The 22,500-nt window shown below is 44.9% G+C and overlaps 1 protein-coding gene across 1 annotated transcript in view; it reads right to left on the bottom strand.

Annotated features, from left to right (window-relative positions):
- Positions 1-21,952, bottom strand: part of plxnb1b (plexin b1b) — a 79,891-nt gene extending 57,939 nt beyond the window's left edge. Inside the window, exons 1-2 of the mRNA XM_031567984.2 lie at positions 21,540-21,952; positions 565-663 (exon numbers count right to left, since the gene is read on the bottom strand). The gene's annotated coding sequence lies outside the window, so the exon portion shown is untranslated. The remainder of the gene's footprint in view (positions 1-564; positions 664-21,539) is intronic.
- Positions 21,953-22,500: the final 548 nt, after the last annotated feature.

The following is a 22,500-nucleotide window of genomic DNA, read 5'->3' as shown; positions in this document are numbered from 1 at the left end:
AAGCCAGTGATGGGCGGCCAACAGCGGTGGACATGGGGGATCTGGAGAGAGGGAGGAGTGCAAAACCAAAGGAAGCAAAATATGAAAACAAACGGATAAGGGCTACTGTTGGGAGGCTGCCCTCTGCCCAATGTCCTAAACCATCCATGGCGTTCTCCTCTCCCTCTCCCCCTGCCCCCCCCTCTCTTTCTCTCGCTCTCTTTCTCTCTCCCTCTGTAATTGGAAGCAGAAGTCTGGCCCTTGAAATAGCTGGTGAGGACCGCTGGGATGTGGTCAGGGAAGCAGGGGTTTGTCATCAAACTCAGTGAGGCGCCGAAGGCCGTGAGCTATTGTGCGATACGGGTGAAGCTGGAGGAACCCAATTATGAGGTGATAACACTTCAGTCCAGTCTGCACCGCCCGGCCTGCCACCACCAGCAGCAGCAGCCATTACTCATCAGAGGCAGAACATGCCAGTATGGAACCGGAAGAATCTGACAGAACATCTATCACCGCATTCAGAAAACCACAATCAACAACCAAAGGTGAAGAAGACGAACGAAGGATAGGAAGTCATCCTCTTACCTGCTGAACTTGTTTCACTTGGAAATATTTCGGCCCCTGGCTGTTCCAAACGCCTTCTGGAATCACTTATGTCGGCACTCCATGCAGGTCGGCTTCAACCTAAAAAAAGAGGAGCGATTAGCGGCGTTAGGAACATAAATACACGCTGGGTGGTGTGAGTCAGGTTCTGGTGCCGGTAAAGGAATACGGCATATCGTCATAGCAATCCTCACATCTGCAGCGGCTCCCAGGAGGGAAGCACCAGTGAGAATGACAAAGAGACGTGCTGCTGGACCTTGTTAAAAAGACTTCCTGTGTTTTCGTTCTGCCAAATGGCTATTACTGGACTGAAAATTACACTTTATTGCTGAAGTACATGAAAAATAGAGGTAGCAGTAAAACTATCCATTTAGAGGTTTCATACTAGGGTACCTATATATTTATATAAATATAAAAGTAACAGGAATGTTAAAGAGGACCTTTTATGCTCATCTCCAATGTTCATAATTTTATTTTTGGGGTCTACTAGAATAGATTTACATGCTTCAATGTTCCAAAACCACATTTGTCTCATACTGTACATCTCTATTCACCCTCTGTCTGAAACACTCTGTTAGAGCTCCTGTGTCTTTAACCCCCTCCCCTCCCGATTAGATCAGTGTGCTCTGATTGGTCAGTTAGGCGGCAATAAGGATTGGGTTACGAGATTGCGTCATCTTGTAACAAAGGCAAAAGGGCTGTAATTCCAATGACGCCTTTCAGGCTGCTGACCATAGGTGGTTTCTGTGGGAGAGAGTCACTCCCTCTGATGTGTACTAAGCACAATATAGAACACACTATAGCAAAGGGGAAAAACGGAAAAGCATAATAGGTCCTCTTTAAGGAAATGTCACTGGCATTGTCTTACTCTAGCGTTCCGCAGCACTGGCATAGTTAGACAATCTACTGAAACTCTAGAAATAATTTAAAAGATACTAAGATATTGATAGTTTTTGCACACATCTTCACCACCAGCAAAATTGTCATAACTAAGATGAAGTCCACTTAAATATTGTGATTCTGGTGTGGGTCCTTGATGCAGGTCAAGGTTGATGCCATGCAAAGTTTTCTAACAAAGAAAGCTCAAGCATGTTGGGATATGAAGGGATACCAGTGGAGTGAAACACAAAAGGCCAAGACACGAGAGACGACTGAGCCTGGTGAATGTTCTAAATGACATCCTTATACCGTAGCCTATTCTCCAAATAAGAACTAAGCCTTCATGACTTACCCAAGACAGACACTGACGTTGGAGAGGACAATCGTCCTTTTGTTTTCACCTGGGCCACAGGCACATTGTCACTGTGGTAAGCACCTCGACAGGTCTCCAGAATTACCTAAAAGGTGTTCATATATCACGAGTGGAAAAAGACAACTGGCCTTTCCTCTGAAAAGCCTGGGCAAGTCATTAAAACGGGAACAACAGCCCATCACATACAACTCAGGTAACCACCAAGGAATGTTAAGAGAAGCTTCCAGAAAGCACAAAATTAAGTTTGGGGAGAAAAAAAAGAAAGGACAAAAAAAAGAATTGCGAGTTGTAAACGAAGCACAATGTGCCCTCTGGGTTTTTCAGCAGCAACAGCAGCTGTCTTCCCTGCTTGGTTTGGTTTACTGTGGTGGCGGATTCTTGGGAGAAACTTTATAGCCGACGCACAGTGAAAAGCCAAGGCACCTCCGGCGAGGTCTTAAACACTCTATCTGCCCCGTCTTGTTTCTTTGGCCAGCCCCCCCCCCCCCCCCCCCCAGGTGGGAGAGGCAGAGAGTCACCCAGGACTACCTCCAGACGGGAGCCCAGGAGCTGCAGGGCCCTATCAGGACGACGGGGGAGGTTTTGGTGAGCGTTGGCGGCAGGGCGATGTCGGAGACCAAAATGTGGAGTGTGGAGGGGTCAGTCAGATAGAGACTGCAGAATTTGGAGGAGAGGATTTTAGAAATGTCTTCCTGTGGAAGGACCAAGTGAAGTGATTTTTCTAGTATTCATGCAAGAACTACAAAGTGCACACACACACACGCAAACACCAAAAAAGCTGAAGAACAATAAGAGCTACAGGGGGGAAAAAACTAAACAAAAAAAAACTTTCGTTCCCAGACATTGACCCTTTTACAGAAGGTCAGACACTGCAAAGCTTCCACCAGCTACTTCAATGAACAAACACACACACACACACACACACACACACACACACACACACACACACACACACACACACACACACACACACACACACACACACACACACACACACACACACACACACACACACACACACACACACACACACACACACACACACACACACACAGAGAGAGAGAGACAGAAAAAAAACCACTATCGTTGGGCTATGCCAAAAGCCCAGGGAGCGTACCACACACACACACACACACACACACACACACACACACACACAGAGGGGCCATTGTCTCCCTGTGCCCCTCTCCAGGGGGTGACATCAGACTCATTATCCCTGAGGCATTCACAAACACAAGACCAACAGGCCTGGCTCCTTAACACCCCACTCCAAACCAGGCCACACCGCACCGCAACGCATTGCACACCACACCACACCACACCACCGCACAGCAAAAAAACAAGGAGGCCCCACTCCTCTAAAAAGAGAAATTGCATTCACTCAGCAGACTGGGGTTGCACAACAGACCCTTTATTTGAGGCAGCCCTAACAGGCTAAAGCACACAGTCAAGTAAGGCCACCCTTCTCAAAGAGTCAGGCACATCCGTCAACCTCACGCTCTCCTCTCCTATTGCAAAAAATCCTTGTCCTGTTTGTGTGAGAAACAGGGTGACCATTACCACTGCCTGTTTTCTCCACGTAACCCAAGCGCATTGGTTCGCCTTTCTCTCTATATCGGATACATCCTTGCATCAAGCAGTTTTACGACATTTTGAGGCCACTGGTTCTCAAAAGACATCAAAAACGCTACGGCGCTTGGTGATTTTTTCGCCCGACGTCACTGCAAAACCACCACTGCGCCTCTGGAGCCCCTGCCCTCCAGCCAACCACTGGCTGTGTTTGCCAATGGCCACCGACGGCTGTAATTAAAACCATAAAGCGCTCTACTTCGCTCCTTTTTTCCCCCTCCCCTCCATTCCCTCATTGTGTGTGTCTAAAAATGCCCGAAATATAACTTTAGAGTATCCTGTCGTCAAGGCCAACCCTCGCCAAGCACTTAGCACTGGGAGCTGGTGTGCTGATGCCATCCTAACTGCTTCTTTCCAATGCTGACAATCTCTCATTCTTCTCTTCCCCCCCTCGTTCATAAAAGCTAAACTACCTTATTAGCCGTTTCGCTGACGCTGCATAACTAGGTGTGACGGCACAAACCATGCCCTAACTGAGCACTAGAACACTGACAATGCAGCAAAAATAGCTGGACCAGGGTTTTCCGTCAGTGATTCCTGAGGGTTCCTGATGTAGTTCTGCATGTCCCAGCTCTAAAATGCTATAAAAGGTTCTGAACAGGGCGAACCATTCTTCTGGAACTTCGCCGCGGCCATCTGAGCCCTGCCCTCTACACAATGTGTGACATCGTGGTGGGGTTTAACCCTTAACCTGCCCGCCAAGGCTGCTTAACGTCATCTCTCTGACATCCACTTCTGCACATCTCCAAAAATCCCACCGCACAAACAAACTGAGATTAGGTGCTCAATCGAATGGCTAATCCCAGTAGTGATTATTTGAATTCTTAATTTGAGGGACATTGTAGGACCACACTTTGTTAATTAAGTGCGAGGGCAGAAAAATGGGACGCAACGGTGTCGGTTTGGGGGGGGGGGGGGGCGCTTGACTCGCATGAGAGATTAGGTGTGTGTGTGTGTGTGTGCGTGTGTGTGTGCGTGTGTGTGTTTTAAGCCAGTTGACCGGGTTATCAGCAGCTGCTTGTCTGCCCACTTTCATTAAACGTGCTTATTTAACTCTGATGAGCTAAAGGTCATCGCTGTCCCCACAGCCTTTCCCTTGCACCTAAAAACTTGTCACGCAGTCACACACGCAATCCTCTTTCCCCTTACACATACACACACACACACTAAAACCAAAACACACACTAAAACACTGACGACCACACACTCCGCCTGGCCACAGCACATTCCTAATCAGTGCGAGTCCTAGCCAGTCGCTAGCCAAAATCTCACCCGTGCCTCTCCCAACTGTCAGACAGTCTTTCACACTTGCACAGAGATCACACCACGCACTGAGCCAACACACACACACACACACACACACACACAGGACATGTTACTGTGAGCATAGTCAGTAAAACAGAGATAGGCTGAATGAAAAAGAAAGGCAGATCAGTCCACAGGCACTGAGGACACCCCTTACACATACACACACACACACACACACACACACACACACACACACACACACACACACACACACACACACACACACACACATTTATACAGAATATTTTGTTAATTATTCCACACCCTTTTGCCTAGGTTGCATTTCATATCAAATCCAAGTCTGCTTTGCTGTTTTGTCATGCCAGTATAGCTTCTGGAACAATGGAATAGAATACTACAATGGAATAGAATGCTACAACGAAAACGAGAACAAAAGAAAAATGGAAGAGAAAGAAAAGAAAAAATAGACAGTAAGAGGGAGAGAGTGACAAAAACCGTGGGCAAAAAAAGAAGCATGAAGAGGAACAGATGAGGAGAGGTTAGTCAGGCGTGATGAGGCCAATACAAACACACAACTTAATCCTCTAATGAACACGGCCATGAGCGAGATCAATCAAGATCCCCATCCAAGATGGGCTCCAAATCTTTAATTAGGACATCAAAGGTGAAGAGCTCTCCCGCAGCACAGCTCTGTTCTGCATGATTAAGCAATGACATGCTGGCCAGTGTGTGAGTGTGGGTGTGGGTGTGGGTGTGGGTGTGGGTGTGTGTGTGTGTGTGTGTGTGTGTGTGTGTGCCCGTGCGTGCACAGTGTGTGTGTGTGTGTGTGTGTGTGTGTGTGTGTGTGTGCGTCTGTAACAGTGAGAGGGAGTGACAGGGAGAGCCTTCTCTGCTCCATTATGTCCAAGCTGGGGAAGATTGGGAATGTATCATCTAAAGAGAGTGAGATGTTAAGTGTCTCTTATTGTCAATAAATATTACATTTCACCTCTTGCATATCGAAATCCCGCAAAACATTCACAAAACCACTGTCCAATGTCCCTTTCACCATTGTATTTAATCAATCATACACAGGATAGGATTGGAAACTCAACGTGTGGGGCCACACACGAAAGCCAACCATCTTAAGACAATGTTATTGTTTTGGCACTATATAAATAAAATTGAATTGAATATATCTCTCTCACATCCATACTGAGCACCAAAGTCATACATGTTTCAATTCGAAGGGAGTCAGATTCGTTCAAAAAGCCATTCCTTGCCGAGTGAAGTGAATAGAATAACATCTAGGCCAAAAGTCCCTGGACCTGGACTTAGTATTTAATTACCAAGTTGGAGTAATGAGAAATGAGGGCATTCCAGAGAATTATCCGTCTGATTGCACCGAAACAAACACGAGCTCCTGGAATTCTCGGCAGAACGACGTCGTTTGGGCCCTGGAACGTCGACCTACTGTGCAGCCATCAAATGCAGCAATGAGATTGATGTCAACGGAACGGCCAGCATGAGCTCAAAGGAGCCGTTTGAGTCTAATGGAGATCATAGGTAATCAGAGGTCTTATGAAAGCCCATTTCTACAATGGTCTCATACTCCAGACAAAACCTTTTTTTCCTTCAGGAGAGGCAAGGAGCTGACTTTATAGGTCATTATATTTTTTTATTACAAATCATCTAATATGATTTCTTTGGACCCTTCCTTTGGGTCAAGAAACATGAGTAAGAAAAGGTTTTGAAAAGTTAGACCAGTTTCAACGGACTATATAAATACACCATTAAAAAGTGCTTTTAACCTTGTTGCTGGTAAGCATTCTACATTGAACATCATTTTGAATTTTCGCTCAAAAGAAGCACCATCTGTACTAGGAATGGAAATGGTTCATTATAGCGGAGATACAGGAGAGTTTAAAAATAATCTAAAAGAGTAAAAAAGAAAGGAGAGAGAAGATCTAAAAGAGAATTTGAAAGAGACATTGCCTTCCTGTCATTTATGGCATGAAAATGATGTCTTATATGTCTTCAGTCCGGCTCTTCACAAGACTACACACATCTGCAGCACATGTACGGCACATTACACTACATGGTCCATACTGTGTTTACACGAGGCCTCAGCACTTGTGCATTTCACTAAACTGATGAGGCTACACTGCATACTAGTGCTCACTGTGAAATACTAATCATACAGCCTGTATATTCAGTTCCATACTACCTTGAATGTATGTGGCCTGAATTGGAGAGATATCCAGTTGGCTCATTAGCAAACTAGGGCAAGCTGCAATGACGCAATATTGATCCACCTCCGGACTACTACAGCCCATGTGAAAAGATTGACCGTCTACAGTATAGACACACAGGGTCACAGAAGCAACCAGTGTCCTAGTGGAGTCAAGGCCTGATTTGGAGGGGGAGGGGAGCGGGGGCTGCCCCTGGTGTGGGGTGATTTGCTTGTGCCTAATCGGAAGCGAGTCTGACCCTCTGCCCTGACATTGCCTAACCCTGACCTCTGACCCTTAATCAGACGCTGACCGTGATTTCCTGTCCAAGAATAGGCTTCAGTCCACTAGCCCTTTCCCTTTACGGTTTAACTGCCGATTGACTGCACAGGCAGGAGTACAGAAGACTACATACTGAAACATCAACCACATCTATGCACACACACACACACACACAACATCATGAAGACTGCATTTTTTCCCCCCTCATAAATGTAACGTTGACCAACCATCAGCTGATGCTGAAAATGTCTGACTCCAACAACTCCAAACTTGCACAAGAAAAAACGAGGGAGAAACCTTGGTTTTAACAAGCCAAGTCCAAAGTGTCTTGCACTTGCCACCTCAAGGTTGCAGGGCTCCAGCTGCAGGTTTGGACAGCTCTATGTCTGAACGTAACTTCTTGATGTGATCTCACACACCTGGAAGCATCAGGCAGGCCAGTCTGACACTCAGGTCCAGTCTGAGGCCTGCTCTGATGGGGGTATGAGTCAGCCTTCAGGTTTACCCCTCCACTCCCCCTCCTTGCTCTCTGCCCAAGATAACAGCTCACAGGAAGACTGGGAGATAGGAGGCCGGGAGGAGGGGGGGGGCACATTTGTGGAGGAGCTGGTAAAAATAGAGCGCAAACACAAACTCAATTAGCTGTCCCCTCACTCGCAGCAGAAAACATGCTGAATCTTTTACGAGAGCGTAGATGGATTTCCTCGGCAAAAAATGCAGCACGCTGATGTAAAATTCATCCCATCTGATCTGTTTCAGAAAACAGCATCTCCCCAAAATAATTCTGCTGCTGTCTGCAGCTTAGCGAGCAGAAACTGGAGAGAGAGAGAGAGAGAGAGAGAGAGAGAGAGAGAGAGAGAGAGAGAGAGAGAGAGAGAAGGAGCAAAGTCCAAACAAACATGATTCATCTCGGCATGAAAAATATCCACTTAAAAACACAGGGCAGCGCTGTGGAGAAATGTGACACTGCTTACCAAGAAAGCCACGGTAACCCTGAGGCTGTGATATAAAAACAATCCTGTGCCTGGAGGGCCTCGGCAGATGAGTGTGTTTGGGCATGTTTGTGTGCGCTGTTGCTTTGTCCAATCGTTGGGGGGGTATTTTTATTTTTCATACCCTCTGCTTAACATTTTTCTGGGTTTACCCCGAATCTGGAGGAATGTCTCGAAGCAAACACAAAAAGTCTTATGAGCCTGGAGAACTAGACGAACGGACAGGGAAAAAGAGAAAGAGAGACAGACAGAGAGAGGGGAAGAAAGACAGAAGGAACACGTAAATGTAGAGAGAAAGAAAGAAAGAAAGAAAGAAAGGAAGGATGTGAGTTACAGAGTGGAGTATACAGCACAGCTATGCACGTGCAGTCAAATGAAAGGAAGGGAGAGTGTGTGGGGTCGGTGTGTGAGTGTCTGCTACTAGTGTTCCCTCCAGCTGGATCTCGTTAAGGCATCAGTGTTTTACATATGCTTGAATAAGCCTCTACTGTGCGTGTGTGTGTGTGTGTGTGTGTGCGCGTGTGTTAAGAGCACAGTGCATTAGCAGAGGTCCAAAACACACAATGTTGAAAACAAGGGAGCTCCGTGGATTATGGGCAGTGTAATAAAACAAATCCAGGGAGTGAAGCGAAACAGAACACTCCCTCTCCATCCATCCATCTCTCTCTCTCTCTCTCTCTCTCTTTCTTTTCCTCCTCCTCTTCCTTCTCCCTCTCCCTCTCTCTGACACTCTATACACCCTGAATAGAAACTCAGAAGCCAATATCAACACAATAAAGTGAAACACACAAAAATAAACTGGATTAAAATATCCTCCCAGGCTGAAGTGCCTTACACCAAAGCGTCATGTGCAGACACACACAGGGAGAACAGGGAGAGACAGAAATGGTCAGACATCTGAAGAGAGACACAGAGAAAGAGAGCAAGTGAAAGACAGCAGGACAGACAGAGACAGAGAGAGAGAGAGAGAGAGAGTGTTCTTTTTTCAGTTATAAAAAGTTGTAACTGTTTAACAGCTTCAGCGTTAAAAAAGTCTCCCACTGTGCTCTCCATGAGGTAACCATGAACGCTGACTATCCCAAACTGTCTATTCAAACGGGAACAGAACAGAGGGATATTAAAGCAGGGGGAACGACGAATGGGTAATTCCATGCAGGCCGGCCGTGTGTCTTGCTCGGGGCTGGAGACAAGATGATCTCCAAAAGCCTTCATCTATTTCAGAAGGGCACCTCGTTGCTAAGAAAGAACTATAACATGAGTATTACATACCTAATTTTAAAAGGTCTGATGTGGTTCAGTGTGAAGATACAGCAGGTAAAAGGTGCTCCAAAGCACGAAAGAATCATTTGTTTTTCAAGCCGTAATTTGGCAAATATGCAACTGTGGGCCAACTATTTTACACCTGATCGTGAAGAACAATCCCTCAAAATGAAAAGCATCTAGCATGAATAGGTCTTTTTTACAGTAAAAATAATAAATAAAGTAAATAAATCACACCCACTTTTAAAAGTTTCCCTATCTCAGATGCTAATGAAGATACAGGCTTACATTTTTTGCACACAAGTTATTGAGAAGAATGACGTTATTTACACTTAAGGATGAAGCAAATCCAAGATAGTCAGTATGGATGCCTCTCTCCGTTTCACATGGAATAACCCGAATAAAACAGCATTCAGCCCAACATTTTTTGTGCTGCTACGGGAGATTGTTTACCTGTCCCTCTCTTATTTCACGCCCAGAAGATATGGCTATCAGTGGTGTGTGTGTGTGTGTGAGTCAGTGTGTATGTGGACATCACAGGTTCAGACTCCTGTGTACTACACATTGTGTGCATACACGCATGTTATTTGTAAATGTTGCAGGTGTGCATTAACATGAGCACATGAATCATTGTGTACGCATAAATATAACGTGTCATGATATAGTCTTTGTGTCTGTCTGTGTGTGTATGAGGGAGTGCAAGAGTGTGTGTGTGTTTACACATACACTTATTCTACTCAGGAGTAAAGCTTCACCAACACCTGCTAGCCCCAGGGCTGTCCCACCCTGCCTGCCCTCTATGATTTGATGGAAGGAATGTTAATGGTCAAGCCCCACTTCACAGAGATTACTCAACTGGGCTATGCGTCACTCACAGACACACACTCACACACATCCCTCCACAAAAGCCTGTCAATAGAAAGACAAAATCTTTAAGAGGCATTTTATAAAAAGATGAGGATTTAGCGATCCCGCAATTGTAATTCTGGGTTGTAATTTTCTGTTGTTGCCACAATATTTATGCAAAAAACACAAAGACATGGAACTGCTGTATTATTTGCAAATGATTTTTGCACTGAATCAAATGCACCCTAACAATCACCTGGGACTGGGAAGATTGTACGTTTACTGAAAGGGTCCACTATACATAAGTCGTCAAACACAACACACACACACCCACCCACATACCTCTTTCACATACACAACCAATTAAAACATTTTTTATTCCCACTCAGTCTTTTCTAGAACGGTAAAGTAGCAGGTGCATTCTCACCAGACTGTATTTAACGGAATGCAAAGGAGCGCGAACCTCCACGAGACGTGTAAAACATGCAAGGTGTCATGGCAGTTAACCTAGCTATGAGCTACTGTATATCTAGCTTAGGGAACCATCTTGGCAGTTGGCAGATGCTAGAGTGTGTTCATATGAACCAATTAGCTGCTAAATTAAATGTACGTATTTGGGGGCCAAGCAGTGAAGCTGCACAGGCACCCTGAGGGTTTCTTCCTTTTCTTATTGTAATGTCACTAGCTACATTTAGTGCCTAGCTATAATTTCATGCAAATGGACCTCTGCCAGTTAAACCATTTAAGTTTATTTAAAAGTTTCATTATTAGCTAGCTAGCTAGTTAGGCAACTGTAGCAACCAGGAAACACTGTTTGCTGCATAGCCTGAAGCAAAGTTTAATTTCTCAAAATCAGCTCACCAATAAAAGGCAGTCTTGGGTTAAAAGTGATCACAACCACTTGCAGATGATGTTAAATGGCTTTACAATCCTGAGAGAAATGATGGGACATTAAATGAGGCAAGGGCTTACCCTGATATCAATGTAGTCAATGAAGGGGGAGAAGTCCCCCTACCCCCTCTGCCTTCTCAAAACACTTTAATCCAATGGTTCCAATTCCCACTAGATTATCATTAATGTTACTAGGGTTACTAGGTCGCCAGGGGACAGATTAACGATTCGACTTAACCGTTTAGCTTCCATTCCCACACGACACCATGACAGAAAAATAGCAATAAATAAATGGCAGTGTGAGTGGGAATGACATTAAAGGTTCTTATCTGAGGTGTCCGACAGGTTGACAGAGGCCGTGTCAACACCACCAGCTATTCCATGCAAATGTGAAAGATAGGGAGCAGTCTGGATAAACAGTGTCAAGCACACAGTGCAAGAGAAAAGACAAAAAGAAGGAGGAGGAGAAGAACAAGACAGATAAGGTGACCATGGCCAAGATCATCTCACTCTCAGGCCTCCAGCTTCAGCGAACAAACAAAATGCACCGTTGCACAGGCCTCTGATTTCAGACAAGCATGGAGACACAGTGGCAGTGTGGTGGCTCTGCTTCACCCATGAGGCCGGTAAGACAGGAGAAGCATTTTGAGAACGGGAAAAGAAGGAGAGGGTGTGTGGGGGAGCCCCCACCCCAAAACAAGCCGCTCATATCCCCCCTGCAACGCAAGGACATAGGCACTGTTTTATTACCGCCGCCCCCACCACCACCACCACCACCCCTCCACCAGATTACTGGGCCCCCACACAAGAAAAAGCTGATTCTCTGCTAGTGAAAAACTGGGAGCACACAGGGAGAGATTATAGGGTTACTTAAAGTACATTGCCACACTATATACAAAAACGTGCATGCGCATGTGCGTTCACACACACACACACACACACACACACACACACACACACACACACACACACACACACACACACACACACACACACACACACACACACACACACACACACACACACACACACACTCCTATTCATTCATACCAAGACTGTGAGCCGATTCACTAGCACATAGTAGTGAGGATCGGAGCTATACTTGCAGTTACAGTGTGTGTGTGTGTGTGTGTCCCTTCTTTCCCCCGAAAGTGCAGAGGGAAGAGAAGCCAAAGAGCTCTAAAAGCGTAGAGGTCTTCACAGCAAGAAGCTGTAACCATGGAGACCAATGACCCGCCCCAGCTCAGCAACAAGTGGAAAAGTGTTGCTAAGAGACACCGAAAAATACTGAGAGGCCTTTGCAGGGACACACAGACACTTACTTAACCATATGAGGAGAGACAGTTTCACATCTAATGAGCTTTAACCCACAGACACCTTTTCCACAGACATGACATATGACCGCTCACCCTTCACTTCTACAAGAGTAGCGTGGGCTAACAGGAAGCATGGGGTGTGTGGTTGTGGTTGTTTGTGTGTGTGTGTCCCATGCTGTGTATGTAGACTGCACACACCCCAGCACATGTCAGACCTGTATGGGTCCCTGTGGCTCAGAGCGTAGGCGGGAAACACCCCAATACTATACCTGTCAAAGCACTTCCACCCACCACCTCATCCAATAACATAGCCCATACGACAAAGACACTGATGCTTAGTCTGCCTCGATGCACTCATAAAATATACTATAGCCTTTCCTATGGAGCGCACATGTTAGGATGTCACTGAATTCCACATTTGCACAACATTCGTACAGTTGAACCCAGTAAAACAGCCCAGTTGTGAGTCAACACTTTGTCTACCCAACATTTGGTTCAAATAGCCCAGCTCTTGCTTCCAGAGGCAACCCAGCATATTATTTTAACTCTGTGTTGGACAGGCCACATACTCACTCAGCACAGGGCTGTTTTAGCACCAACATGTTTTAACATGTTTTAACATGTAGCAAATGAGCACTTCATTCATGATCCATCTCGGCCATTATAGACACTAGCCTCGAGTCTTGTTTGGCAGATGTGAAGATTTCTGCAGACGGACGTCACACCCAAGATTCGAACTATCCTTCAAACACTAAAACTCGGTTTCAACAAATTAAAGATGACTGTGTCCTATGATGAAAACGTTCTGCTTTAATAAGCTCAGCACTCAAAGTTGCAGCAGTCAAAAGGTAACACACTTGGTCTATAAATAGCACCGCTCCACTGTTAAAGCAGTTACCCATTAACAGCTAGTGCTGACTGACTGACGGACTGGTTGTATGCCATACCAGGGGTAAAGTACTTGGATCTTGAAACTTGAAGGGCATCCCATACTCATACCCACAGCAATGGCCAATGTCAACTGCCTCAGCTCATTACTGCTTGACAAAGACACCCCCCCCCCCCCAAAAAAAAAGACAAGAACCGTGTCCCTGGTCTGTTTCAAGAAATATTACTCCCTTCATCAATCCGTCATTATGCCTCAGAGAGAGACAATAAAAACGTTTAACAGTCTGAGCCAACATTCACCCAGTGCTTGCCATGGTAACACCCCTTTCCCAGGACAGGGAGAGGAGGGGATTGTGTGTGTATGTGTGTGTTGGGGGGGAGGGGGGGCTTGGGGTGAGTACCCCTGAGGATTTGGCACAGAGTGGGAGAGAAAAGAGAGAAAGAGAAAATGCTAGAACATTTCCCCCTTTCCAAATGCCCTTGGTCTCCACTTAGCAACAAGTGTAGGGAGCAGGAATTCTGTCCACTATTTCTGGTTGGCCTCTCTCTCTTTCTTCTCTCTCCCTTTTCTATCTCCATCATTCTCTGCCAACCATTCCATCACAGAGAGAAAAAAGGCAATCTGCCAGCAACCTGCCCTGCTATTGTGTCATAAGAGTCAAAAGTCAGTGAACTCCAGCATTAGTACTAGAATATTCCATCTCAGACTGACATGAAAACTGCACTGGCCACCTGTTGCATCGTGGTTCTTTCCTTCAGAATTATTCAAGAGGACACAAAGCGGTGACCACAGTTCTGAACCTCAAATGGAGTCTCCAGACTATCATGCTTTATGAAGTTTCACTCTCACACACACACACACACACACACACACAGTAGCGTCACTCCTATGTCAAACACAAACTCTTTCGCACATACTCATTCACCTTCCCTTCACAATGACCAACCCAGAGAGCAACAGCTGTGTCTGAGCATGCTGATATGACAGCGATCCACACGCACCCCCCCCCCCCAGCCCTGCTCCTGGCCTGGATTTCTCCCCCCAACCCCACCCCCTCTCTCCCTCAGGCTGGTTCCACCTCTTATTCGCTGGCCTTTTCAACCTTCCCTGCAACAAAAGAGACAATGGAGGCTCTGCCACTTTCTCTCTCGGTTCCCCTACTGAGAGGCTCACATACACACACAGAGAGGCTCACACACAGAGACACACAAAGAGAGAGAGAAGAGAGAGAGAGAGAGAGAGAGAGAGAGAGAGAGAGAGTAGAGAAGAGAGAGAGAGAGGAAGAATGCATATAGAAAACCTTCACAGATAGAATTAACTAACCAAAAATACCTACAGATTATGAATACATTCAGTAAGTTCCAGACAGTGGTGAGGCAGGTGGGCCTAGGTATCACCCACGTCCACATCATCTAGGCTACAGCCCAACACACCCCACCCACCAACCCCCCAATCCCAACCCACCACTAAGCACCAAATCTCTCTGCACAGGGGGCCACCAAATGGCTGCTTTGACATGCAAGTAGGTGAGAAACAGGGGGAGGAGTTGTCCATCAGAGACCTAGGGTGGAAGTAGAAGTGTGTGTTTGGGAGGGGGGTGAGGGGAATTCACAGCCCTTGTCATTGATATGGTCCTTCATGACAACTCCACAGATAGGGGTTTTGTGAGCTGTGAAAATGCAGTGTTGGCCGCTAACTCACACACACACACCTTCAGGTGACAAAGGAGAGTAGGAGGGGTGGTTCATGCAAACCTCTAGAGACAAATGTTATCCTGTGTCAGCAGAGAGCTGAGAAGAGTGAAGCTAAAAACTTCAGTCCAGCTGCATGAATTAACATGTTCACCTGATAAACTGTAATGAACACATGTCCATAAATGGTGCACAGACGCTTTGCTGCATAAATGGTTTGCTGCTTTGGCCCAGTCTGTGTTGCACATAGTTGATTTAGGCATGGAGGGGGGATGGGAGACTCTTCTCATGGAATATATGAATTCTTAGTTTTGTAGCGACTTCAAAGGGTTGCTGCAGAGTTGTTGTAATGCATTTTTCAGTGTCTACTCACAGCAATAAATCTGAAAAATTATTTTGTATCGAATTAAAAGCTTTAGAAAAGTAAATCTCAGAATCTCCAATAAGTGGTTTAGGAGAGCTCTATATTATACAAAATGTCAACTGTGGATTTATCAGAGACTTTGAAATCTAATCAAAACTGGATTCTACTGACCAATGATTTTAACCATGTTTGGTCACCGTAAAAAGAAAAATGAAGCTCAAATCATGGGTGCTCGAACTTTATCTGAAACACACACACACACACACACACAGAAATACAAACCAGAATCAACCTCGACCACCAGCCAGAGACACAGCCTTTGTGTTGCCAGGGCAACCTGAAGCTGGTTGCTAGCACCAAATGTCACAGCACTGTCTTTATGCGCAGCTCCCCCTCCCACCACCAATAGCACTCCACCCAGCCAGGACTTAAAACATCCTCTTAATACCAGACACTTCACTGCTTGCCAGATCTCTCCGGCAACTGAGCCGTATCTGGCACTTGCCATCTACCTCCTGGGAATGCTGATAGAGAAGCCACGGAGGACAAAGAGCCCAGAGTGTCTGTCAACTTCAACTTGTAAGATTCGTCCCACTCAGCCAGCAGATTGATTGACTGATTACGTGGGTAACTGTGAAGTCAAGTGAGCAAAGTATCTTTTATTGGTTTAGGGGCATGAATGAACCCAAGGTTATTTCAAATTGTTTCAGTAACCATTTCGCCCAATATTATTGATCAAAATGATTGATCAAAGTTCACGTCAAAGTGCACCCAAATAGTCATTATTCTTCTACAACACTATGCCAAGGCACTTTAGGCATATTCCAGCAATGCTATAGTTCAAATATACAAATGATTTCACAGCCAAGTTCATGTGGGATCACAAGCCTCAACATGTCTCCAGGTTCCCCTTTGTCATTCCACCATGTGCTCCCGGGTAATCTCCCTGCATCTGGTATCGGTTAAATCCCCTTTGGAGCAAGAGCAGCTCTGATAAGATTACCATTTAATTGGCATAATTAAATAGAGTATTTAATCTATCTGCAGTCGGAGTGGGGAAGCCAAACCCCATTACATCAAACCTGCAAGTCTAACAGTCCTATCTTTACAAATGAGGTTCCGTTGAGGTCCAGGGTCTGAAGAGATCTTTTGCTGCATCATGTCTGACCATGAACACACCTCTGCTTTCAAAGGGCATTGGCCATACATTTATATGAAAAAAAAAGAACATTCAGTCTTAACAAGAGCAGGCATTCTTAAATTTATATCAACATAGTTTTGTATGCGACGTCAGTGCTGATAAGATTCCCCTACCCTAAGCACTCACAAGTGGGTTGAAAACCAGCAGCAGAGACCGTAGGTGAATTCATGCCTTCAGTTTGGTCTAAAAATAACATGAACACAGGGCCAAACATTTACTGTTGTATCTTGATTTACCTGACATGTGATGAGTGTACAGAATAATGTATGTGCATTGAAAAGCCATTACGCAACACAAAAGTAGCCCAAAGACTGATACCAGAGGACAAATCACCCTGTCTCTTCCCTGGTCTTCGGGGGCTAGCACACACACACACATTCACAAAAAACACATGTTGGGTCAATTCATTAATCCATTGCCTTTTTCACAAAACCCAGTGAGCAGTAACTCTGTCAAAGCTCACCCAAACAGTCTGTCCTTGGAGCTTCCTCACCTGGTAATTACAGGCAGTCGGATCACCTTGGTGATACTTAATATGACAAATCGCAGAGCTGGCCATTTGTCTCATCCCAGACACACTTACCGCCCACAGTCAGGCAAAGGACAGCACAGACGAGGACGCGCTGACTAATGCTGCTGCTGAGGGGTGGAAAAAAAAAAAAAGAAGAAAAAAAAACAAGCAGCAGGGAGGGCTTCCATTTTAATTACCTGGCCAGGAACTTGTGGGATGACCATATTTTTCCTGTTGTTCTAAGTTGCTAAACCCTACAATCCACAACAATTCCTGTCAAGCCAGCACAATGGGAGCAACCAAAGCGGCATCTTCAGACAGTAATGGATAAGGCCCAAATCAGAGTCCAAGCCAGGTCACCGAATTTTGTGAGCACTGAAGAAAGCCCCAAAGAAATATCAATATTTAGTTTGGTTATAGCAGGGCAACATTTTAAAGCCTTGAAACAAAACAGATGGAAATAGCCACTTATTTAGAAAAAGACTAGAACAGATACTGACAGTTTAGTGGTACTGCTTACACGCTTTTTTACACATTCATCAATTTTCACATCACCTAACTATGTGTTTGTCTCCATAAAGAAATCCACTAGGTTTGCATTATTATGGCAGAGAAAGAGTATGGCCAAGAAACTGCATTCCAGAAACATGGATTAAAAACACCAGCCCTGGTGTAACCAGACCCAAATTCACTTTGAGAGTAGATAGGGTCTGGCCACGGTCTGTTGAGGAATTGTTTCCAGTCGTTTAATCCTAATGGACGTAGAGAACGGGCTGATTTTGAAACCATTGGACCAGCCTGTAACCAATCAGCACTGACCCCTATGGGATTGCTATACTTCCTACTTTGCCACTAACAGTGCAAGCTGATATAGCGGTCTTTACCCAAACCCTATTGGCAGTAAATAAACAATGTCTTTACCCTTGATGAGCACATTCACACATTCGTATTGCTCCGGTTTGAATTTTTTAATGTTTGCTAGCGTTGCTAAAACTGTTTGTATTGCTTCATCTAGTTTTAGCATTGCTGTAACTACATTTCAAACAAATGTTTCACTTCTACATCACCGCACTTAGCCACCCCCACTGGTCGCTTATTGGAGGTCACTGAAAAATGGCCCAGCGATCCATCTTACGAACAGAGTTTCCAGACTACAACCACAACGAAAACGTAGCTGTGAGCAATAGGCAGGCTACAAAAAGACAAGAACCAATTTGAAAGTGGCTAGCCACCACAAACAGCTCAACTTCTTTCTGGTCACTACTAATTGTTGGTCAATTAATCTGAGCAACATTACAAATACAATAATCGTCTTTTTTCCAGATCCACTGGAGTTTAGACTTCAAAAAGCTGCAAATCCGAGCAAACACCCAAACCAGCATTCAAGTGCACCCTCTCCCTAGAGCCAGTAAACACCCAGCCTCTGCCACACACCTCCCCCGCTGACACCTTCATTGTGTCGAGGTGTTGGAAGTGGAACTGCAACTGAGGTGTGGTGAGCTGAGGGCATGGCCTAACTGGCCCCCTCATCATTGTAACTCTCTCTCACACAGACTGATGTCCACTAACTGCAGCTGTTTGCAATTTGCCTCTTGAACGTATGCAAGCTTGGCAAAGAACAGTTCAGCGAGTCCACAGGGGGGCTACATTGTCCACACGTTCAATAAGCAGTGTAGTGAAAATCAATAAATGTGATAAGTGGCTATTCTGTATTATTTCTTTCTGCTGTTCAGGCCTCGTGGATTTCATGGGTCTTTTTTTTTTTTTTTAAGAAAAACCTCAAAAGTATTTTAAAGACGCTTTTATCTGCTGATGTTATCTGGATCACTCCAAGTGAATGCAACTTGATAACACCGGAACAATGTCTTACGAAAATAACCAGTTCTGTGTATAGTTGCTTCGATATTTGAGCATGCACCAATACTCAGTCATTGCCAAATTATGGCCAATTAAAACTCTCCACAAGGAAATGTTTGGGTTACCCCAGGGACTAGCACCCACAAATTGTATTTTCTTGCTCAGGTCATAACAGGTCACATAATTAAAGGTCAGACGGCAGACATATAATGACTGCATTTATAAGAGGGGTCAAGGGTCATTTAACAAGTCAAAACCACTTTCTCATCATGGCCCTGACATTGTCCAGGTGTCAGCACCGTACAAACACGCTATTGAACCTGAAAGTCTCCACCTTCACGCACGTGAACACGCATAAAACACGTATACAAACACACACATATGCACCGGTTTAAAGAACACTGCAACACACAAGGGTGCCATACAGTAACACAAACCAAACGTTATTTTTCGGTTTCATTCTAGGTGGGTAGAAGCCGTACGCCTTGTGTTCCTAAAATATGCTAGTCCATCACTCATTCTGGACAAACAGAACAGCATGTCCATTCCACTTGTTAACTCCTGGAACAGTGCCAGAGGTGCCCGTCCGCTTAAAACCCTTTCAAATGACCCCCTCCACACACACACACACACACACACACACACACACACACACACACACCACAAGCTCCATCTCCAGAGGTCCGTAGCAAGCAGTGCAGAGGCAGGCTGTCCACACAAGGCCGATATGTTTCCATCATGCTTTCCAGCTGAGAGAGACTACATTTGGCTAATGAAATCATATCCTTCACGGCACAACATGTTACATTCTGATCATATCCCTTCTCCCTAGTGGACAGGCCTCGGGCAGTTTCATTTCTGGTCAAGCACACCTGTAATACATTTTAGCGATTATACAGATATATAACTGTATAACTAGTATGTGGATAGGCTCAAGACCTCATACTTCCCCTTTGGAATCGGACAACTCAATTGACCAAAGATAAGTCATTCTAGGCTTTGCTTCATTCAGGGGCACTTCCTGAAAAGAATCCTAATAACTGTGATGTCATTATATGGTAGTACTGAGCTGTGAGCATGTCTCAATGTGTCTGGTTGCTTTTGCTGTGGCTCAGATGAGGTCCACTACATTCCATAGCAATCCCTACAGACAACATCTGTTCACAGGATAACTCATAGTTTGATTCATGGATATCTACTCTGTATGACTGACAACAATTTAATAACAGCTCAAGGTATTAACAGACCAAAACAAAATAATAAAAAAGCTGTAACACACTGGAAAAGCTCCTGGCAGAAGCATATGCAGAATATGTAGTCTCCATTTCACCAGATATACCAAGCCCTGTCATGCAAGTAAATCCATGCCCACTCATTAAACAGCCATAGCAGATTCATAGTAAATCGTCCGAAATGTGACGCCCAGATAGCCACAATCATTGCACCATGTTAATCTCTACTGTCATACTTAAGAGCACACCCAAATATATAGATGCCGAAAATAAGTATGCGTTGAGATTATAAGGTCTGAATGACCTACACCGTTAAAAACAGTCTCACTGTGGTATAGAAACCAGAGAACCTTGTATCTGGCAGTTTACAAATCTGCCATGAAGTAATTAATTTACAGAAGCACATTTCACCATCTCCCTGGTTTAAGGTATTAAGTCTTTGAAAAGCATTACCACGCTTTCACGTTATTCGCTGTCGACCGTGTAGTTAAAAACAATCGACAATCACTTAAAACACCTGATTATGCTCGCAGGGCAACCAACGACGCCTGGCGGACGTAGAGCACCTGGCGGTTTAAAAGCAGAGCAAACACTCCTAATGTAGTGACCCACGCCTGCCCTGAATCAATGCACTAGCCTGGTGCAGAACAGTAAATGAAAACTCGCCCTTTTCAATTCAGATCCTTGATCCTACGCCGTCCATACAACCTTCTAAAATATCTTATTTATGGTACGTGTTTTGTAAATGCCATCCACGGTTTATGCAGCATATGTGTTTTAGTGATGTTTTCAGCCAGATCATTTGACCGTTGATGCGAAGACAAGCATTTTGAACACTGGGGTTGTCCTGCAAGTTTTGTTTACAGGGATACATCAGGAATCGGTACCATACGCGCGTCTGAATAAACTTTGGGGTTCCGATTCATTCTCAAGTTTGTAATCCCATCCCCACGACAACATAGAAGATCTTATTTAGTAACTGTTAGGCTAGCTAGTCCTTGTGGACATATTCTTTCACATGCGTAGCCTACGCTAAAACAGCAATGCAAGCGGGACACCAGTATATAGAACTTACTGAAAAAATGAAACCCAGTGGTCACATAAAACAAACTGAAATGAACAGAGGTTAAGCATTCAAGTTGGCGCGATCCTCAGATGTTAAAACCACTCTGCGGCTCAAAGAGAAGCGCTTGCAACTGTTCTATGTCCTGGTGTTATAACCCTATCACTAAATTGCATTACGGTTCATTTCGTACACTTCTTACCTTAGTCTTTTCCAGCTGAGAATTCCACAATTCCTCGGTTTCACACCTTTTCACAGAAGTCTACGTAATTTTGTGTTTAGGGTGCAAATGGATTGTTTAACTTGCGATTTATCCTGTTTGAAAATCCTGGTGAAACTCGCACGTTCCCGAACACAAACTCCGCGCTCCCGTCGGTCTGTAGGCTAAAAGTAACCAATTTCAGGAAACTTTTGAATTGATGCATGTAACTTTCCCAAGCAGCACTTTTTTCGAGGCGAGCCTACGTTTTTCTGTAAGACCAGCCAAGCGCGCAGCCGTTTTTTTTCTCCAACTTTCACAGTGCGCTTGCACTATTATCACATGGACCGGCGACTAGTGAAGCAAATGAATAGGCTTGGGCGAACAGATTACCTCAGAAAGGCTGCCCTCGATAGTCATAGTAGTTAAAAGGGGCAGGGCCCTACGATTCACGAATGTGTCTCAGTCTTGCGGGGCCCATATGCCGCCACGTTCGAAATGCAAGGTTCTCTTAAAGGGGCAATGGGTGAGGCAGAATCTAATAGGGAAACTTAGAAGTGAAAACTAAATCTCGCCATTAACCACCACAGGCAAGATATTGTATAATAATCTTTACAGGGAATATATTTGATGTGTCCAATCTCATTTAACATAAGCTAACGTTTGAAGAAAGACACTTTAATGTGTCAGCATGGTCAACATTAAATGGGTTCAATTGGCACTGGTTCAAGATACAGAAAACACCCCCAAAAGCTATTTAGCATAGGCTACCTAGTATCTTCATATCTGAAAAATGATTTTCTTTCTCTCTCTCCTTTTACAATCTTCCTCTCTCTCTCTCTCTCTCTCTCTCTCTCTCTCTCCCTCTGTCTTCACCACGTTCTCCTCACTGAAGATAAAACATGAATTCTCTGTGTTCTCATTTCAAGGACTCCCACTCCACCTCACCTCCCTCAAACACCCA

This window comes from Clupea harengus, chromosome 5 (genome assembly GCF_900700415.2).
Source record: "Clupea harengus chromosome 5, Ch_v2.0.2, whole genome shotgun sequence".
NCBI lineage: Eukaryota > Metazoa > Chordata > Actinopteri > Clupeiformes > Clupeidae > Clupea > Clupea harengus.
Note: the sequence above shows the minus strand (reverse complement) of the source record. Positions and strands in the feature narration are given on the sequence as shown.